Genomic DNA, 6,491 nt, shown 5'->3' on the forward strand with positions numbered 1-6,491 from the left:
ACATTACACTATAACAGGGTTGGGTCTAAAACAGTTTTTCTCAAGTGTGGTCCATAGAACACTCAGGAAGTTTGTTAAACACACATATGTTTAAGTCCTGACAGAATCACAATGTCAGGATCTGCATATAACATATCATCCCAAAACTCAGTGACTTGAAACCGCAGTCCTTTAGGGAGGCCAGCTGGGGCTTGACTGATCTAGGCTGAGCTCAGCTGTTCTCAGCTGGCCTGCTCATGTGTGAATTATGGGCTCTATCTACTCCAGGCCAGGCTTGCCTGGGACACCTGGGCTGGTACAGCTCTGTACCAGGTGTCTCATCCTCCTCCTGGGCCAGCAAGCCAGCCTAGGCAACTGCTTCTCATGGTGATAGCAGGAGCATGAGAGAGAAAGTCCAATCATGTAAGTTATTCTGAGTCATGTTGGCAACATCCCATTGGACAAAGCTACTTGCATGACAATACTCAAAATCACGGAGCAGGGAAATACACTCCACCCCTTGACATAGAGACCCTGCTTCTCAATGTTCCAATAAATGCTGTGATTAGGTACCAAACTAATGGTGCCAGGTGCAGCCTTTAACCCTCTCATCTCAGAGTGGTCCATAGATTACCTATGCCAGTTCACCTGAGAAACTTCCAAATATGCAGAGTCTGATTCAGTAGATCCAGGAGGGTCCCAGGAATCCACATGCATACCCAGTGCCCAGGTGATAGTTAACACAACTATTTTAGACCCAACCCTTTTATAGTGCAATGTGTAGTCACATAAAATCCCTTAATATTTATGAACTTCAACTTTCTCATCTGCAAAGTGATGCAAGCACTATTCTAACTGTTGGTGCTGTTTGTTATAGAGAGGAAGATAGGGCCTGAGGTGACAAGGAGACAAACCAGTTCCCTAACTAAGGTATGAGGCTGCCAATCTCTGAGTTGAATGCACATGCTCTACTTTCCAAATGAGCAGGAGAAACAGCCAGAACCAACTCCTGAGAGTACCGTGGTTCCCTAGTTCTAAGTATGAGCTAGAAGCATGAGCCACAGGGCTGGGCCCAGGGTTCACTTTGTTCTCACGCAGCCTTGGGAACGCTGGCAGGGTTCTGCAACCTAAGGGACCTGGGTGTAGTGCCCAGCAGACCCCCGTAAGCCACAGAACCTGGGAACACGTGCTTCCCAGCTTGGGTCCTGAGTAGGGAACCTGGAGGCCAGCCAGCCAGTAATCCTCGTCCCTTTGTCCCTAGTTTTGTTAATCTCACTTATTCTGCCCACTGTATTTATTCTTTTTTGCCAGAAATGTCACAGTTGACTTTGGGAAAATAAAATATTTTGAAAGGTTAACACTTTACATATCTCCTAATAACAAATTTACTGTGGGGCCTATCATTTTCCCCCAAATGGAAATATCTTTTAGAGTTATTATAAAAATAGCATTTACTCACTTGAAAACCTCAATTCAAAATTGTTTGAGGCATAAGATGAAAGTAACCACTTCTCAAAGGTACTTACTAATATTTTTATGCCATTCCAGACCTTTCTACACAGATACCTACACACACACACACACACACACACACACACCCACACGCACACATTCTGAGACAAGCTTCTTTCCACTTAACACCATGCCATGGTCATATTTCCATGGAAATATGCTTAAATATCCCTTATCTGTCTTGACAACTCCCCAGTACTCCTGAGCCTGGCTGACCTGGTTTGGGTGCGTCCAGACTCAGGTGCTCTCACAGCGATGCCTCTGGGCCAGCATGCACAGTGAGGGATGCCACCCCTGTGTGCCCTGACCTGGACACTGACCAGAGTGGCACAATTCCCTTTACGTCAGACTGGAGCCAGGTGTAGGTTTGCAGAATCTGGGATATTTTGCAGCCTAAGCACCACCCTGCTCTCCACTCGGAGTGCCTGCAGGCTAGAGGCTGCTGTTCCAGACAGTCACCGCCTATCTCAGTTGATGGTTGAATGTGGAGCCTTGGCTTTAAGAGCCAACTGAGCCAGGAGGAAAGTTACCACCTCCTTCTGAATGACGAGGACCTGGTGGCTCTATGTGCCTAGAGAGAAGGTGAAGCCATCCCTCTATAAGTCATAGGGTGAGCAGGGCAGGACCAAGAAGCCATCCTTGTGATCATGACTGACTCCATCTCACCCCCGTCTCCTCTACTATATCTACAATGCAGAGTAAAAGCTGGGAATTCTGCCGCCAGGCCCGAGAGGAGTTTCCTCTGGTTAAAAGACACAGCAGCTAAAATGAGAATCACCAGGGGTTGATGCTGAATCATGCTTTGCTAGATCATGTAAAGGGGCCTCCAAGAAAATGAAGCATTTCAACCCTCCAGATGGTCTGCACTCACTCAGAAAACTGGTCAATCGTCCATTGCCAGCTCCTGGGAGAGGAAATGACATTAAGAAGAACCTCTGTGGGAGGGAGAACGGCAGGGAGAACCTTATAGAAATGCATGCTGAGGATATTAGCTTTCATGCCCCCATCTGATCGCCCCCGGAAGGAGCACACTGTCAGTGGAATGTGTACAAGACCAGGTGAAATAGATGCGTATCGTATCACTGAATATTCTCAGCCTCCCCTCTTCTCCACAGCTGTGCTCACCATGTCCAAGCAGACTTCTTCAGGTTTCCCGCAGGGACAGCCATGGTGCCTCCGCTCAAACAGGCACGCTGCACCTCTCTTCCTGCCCCAAGGTTCCTGATGCTGTGCTGAGATGCCCACAGGATCCCACTCATATGTGTGTCACCAAGGAATCCGGGGCGTTAAGCCCCCATGGGGCAACTTCTGACCAAGGGGAGACTGGAGCCTGCAGACAAATGAAATGCTTCCTCCTTTCTTTCCTCTGAAGGCGATTCTGAGCTATATTTCACATAACTTTTCAAGTGGTTCCAGAGTAAGCAAACAGACTCATAGAAATAGCCAACTCCATAACACAACCTTGTGTTGCCTCTCTCGCCCTCCTGCTCTGATTTACACCCCCACCCCCTTGCTCCCTGGATTTATATTTCCAAATAAAACATTGTCTGAGGCTTTGCATTAGGGGGACACCACCTGGGAAACTGGGCTTCAGCTACACACGCTACCCCATCCTCCAGCTGTTAGTCCGAGATGGGACCCTGCCACACACAGTGGGTGGCCAGCTATCCCAGGCTCATCCCAAGGGTCGCGTGTTAATTTGCTACTCAGATTTGGGAGCAGGGGCCCTACCATCTCATATTTTTGCTGAAAATCAAAAGCCTGTCCAGTAAACAGTAAGAGGGACTATCCATGGCCCCACAGGGGGCCCAATTTCACAATTAGCACAACCAACGGGGTACTGGCCAGTGGAATAGGGGAGTTATCTGGATGGGGGATTCAGGCCCACAAAGTCAGGAGCCTGCAGCAATTCTAACTGTGGTCCTGCCCTTGGCAGGACATGTCTCCTGAGGAACCATGTAGGCAGCTAGTTCCCAACGGGACAATGTGCCAGAAAAAGATAGGGGCAGGGGAGTTCCAGCCAACACTTAATGCAGATCCAAACCTCTTCAGGGCTGATGCAGCTTCCTGTGCTGAGAGCCCAGCTCTGGCTAAGTCCCCTGCCCCCACAGACTGTTGGATGTCTGAACTGGCAGAGAAAAATAACACTAAATCTCAGCTTCCTTCCCCTCCTCTCTCTTTCCCTCCACCGTGGCCTGGCAGCTCCCACCTCTGAGCAAGCTCAGAACTTCCCTTGTAAGGATGAACAAATAGGAAAACATCCCCAAGACACATAAAAATATGCAGGAGTTCAAAGCAGAGGTTCACTTTGAGGAATGAGAAAAAGTGCCTGCCCATGAACTCAAGTCCCTGCCAGGAAAAGGAACACGTTCTACAACAAACACAAATGAAGAAAAACGCTAGGTTTGATAACTGAATCCAAGAACCTTCTTTGTTGTTGTATTCAACAAAACAAATTACTGACAACTCTAATCAAGATAAAGCACAAATACCCAAAATTAGGAAATTGAAAAGAGATTTAATAGTGATTGAGGAAATTACACAGCATTTTAAAAGGATTATTATGAATAACTCTGGCTAGTATATTTTAAAATCTTGATCAAGTAGATAATTTTGGAAATTTATGAATATTACCAAAATTGTTTTTTAAAAATACAAGACCCAAGTGGACCAATTATCAGAGAAGAAAAATTTAAGTTGTTAATTCTCCTAAAAGATACAAGAACAGATAGTTTTATGAGTGAACTTGATCAAACTCTCAAACAAACAAAAATTTTTTATGCTGTACATACTATTCCAGAACAATGAAAACAAGGAAAAGCTTCCCAATCGAGCTAAAATAGCACAGATACCCAATCTAAAAGAGTAAACACACACATACACCTCTAAAGCCTCTAGACCAGTCACATTTAGTAAAGATTTTTACTAAATATTATTTCTTATTACATTTAGCTGCTTTTTAAGAATACTAAGCCATGTCCAAGAAGCCCGTATGTCAGGAATTCTAGAAGAGCTCAACATTAGGAAGTCTATAGGAAAAAGGATAGAGACATCGTATCTTCTTAATAACTACTGAAAAAGCACTGGACAAAATTTAATATCAATCTCTGATTAAATATAATAGCATCAGTGAGCTAGTAAAATACTTTATTAGCACAAGAGTTAAAATAATGAGTAGCAAGCATTACCATCTACTTCTCTGTCCATCCAGGCTAAAGGGGTTGTCTGACAAGTCCTGGCCAGTAAGCTTGAGCAGAAATGATGGCATCAATCCTATGCTGCAATGATTAATTGCTGCATATTTCAATGCTGAAACTCTACAGCATGTTCTTCCCGTTTCATCAATCAAGGAGGTCTGTGTTTCAGATGGCACAGCGACGGGATAGGGAAGCCCCGTCAGCCTGGGTCACTGAACCCCCACATGGAGAACAGTCGCTCCTGGGAGTTGCCTGGACCTCCATAACTTTGGGGTACTTGGCCACTGAGCATTTGAAGTTCTACATTACTGCAGAATGCCTAATATATACAGTCAATGTATTAAATAATAAAGAAAATTTTGTGTGTTTCCATTAAAATAAATGCTTACATCATTGCTATTATTATTATTGGCTAATGCTAATCCAACTAGTATAATTAGACAAGAAAAAGACTACTGTATGGTTACTATTGCTGGATAACAAATTAGTCCAAACAACCATTTGAATTTTGATCATGACTTTGTGGATCAGGAGTTCAGGGAGGGGTTATCTGGCCAGTTCTTGCGTGGGCCTGTCCTGTGGTTAGAGTCAGATGTGGGCTTGGGTTATGGTCACCTTTAAGCCCTCGTTGGGCCGGATGTCGCAGATGGCTCATGCACATGGCTGCTGTTGATGCTGGCTATTAGCTGGGAGGTCGGCGGGGCTATCAACTAAGGTCTACACGTGATCTCTGAGTCAGACTCATCACTTGGCCCCTGCCTTTGCCCAGAGTGAGTGTCCCAAGAGATTCTGGCAGAAATGGAGCAGCCTTTTTGGACTTGGCCTCCTATGTTACAAAGGGTCATTTCTGTTGAATTCTACTGGTTGTGACGTCAGCTCTGATTCAGAAGGGGAGGACATAGACTCATTCTCTATAAAAAAAAAAGTGTCAAAGAATCTGTAGACAATAATTGAAACTACATAGTACCAATGTAGGAATGCAATCTGATCAATTCCTTGGGATTTCTTGTCACACTAGATATTAGGGACAAGTTTCACATTTGTCAAGATAACAATTCGAATAAAACTGGTTTGATGTTATTAAGCACCATTGAACAAAGGCAAGAGAAAATGACAGGGACAACTTCTTTCTTACAAGTCACCAAAGCAGAGTTGTTGTTTCTTTTTTCTTTTCTTTTCTTTCTTTTTTTTTTTTGTCTTTTGGATTTAGTTCAATTCAATTCATTTTATTGTTCCCAGTACATCCATTTATGTTACTTTCTAAGACCTAAGAAGTTCATATTATTCCTTTGCTTAATTTTTAATTACACAAATACATCCACCTGGTAAAATGATCAGAATATTACTAATACAGTTAGGCCCTTTTTGGCCACCAACCCAATCCCCAGCCCCTCCCTAATAGAAAATGAAAAGTCTTTGGTCCATCTTACTACTCCAGATCCTCTCACTTCTCTAAGCAACCATGAGGACAAACGGGTTCCAAGGCATTACTCCAAGGATTACAATCTAGGAAAAGAAATGGCTTTACCTGGTTAAGAAGATGGAAGCAAGCAGAGAGGGACCAACTTTAACAGGTTGACCCCAGCTGAAATAATGGGCAAAGCTGCCCCCAAGATTTATGCCATATCCCACCTTTCAGCTCCATCAGGTTCTGTGCAAAAATAAGAAGCTAGGTGAGGAATTTTCCTCAGAGGGGAATACATCTGTTTCTCTGAGAGCGGGCTAGGAGAGCAATCAGCCATCACTAATGGCTCCAAGTAGGGCCCCAGGGACACCCAGATGGTTGTGGCATCCAGTTCCCCA

The sequence above is a fragment of the Myotis brandtii genome, unplaced genomic scaffold (genome assembly GCF_000412655.1).
Source record: "Myotis brandtii unplaced genomic scaffold, ASM41265v1 scaffold333, whole genome shotgun sequence".
NCBI classification, from domain to species: domain Eukaryota; kingdom Metazoa; phylum Chordata; class Mammalia; order Chiroptera; family Vespertilionidae; genus Myotis; species Myotis brandtii.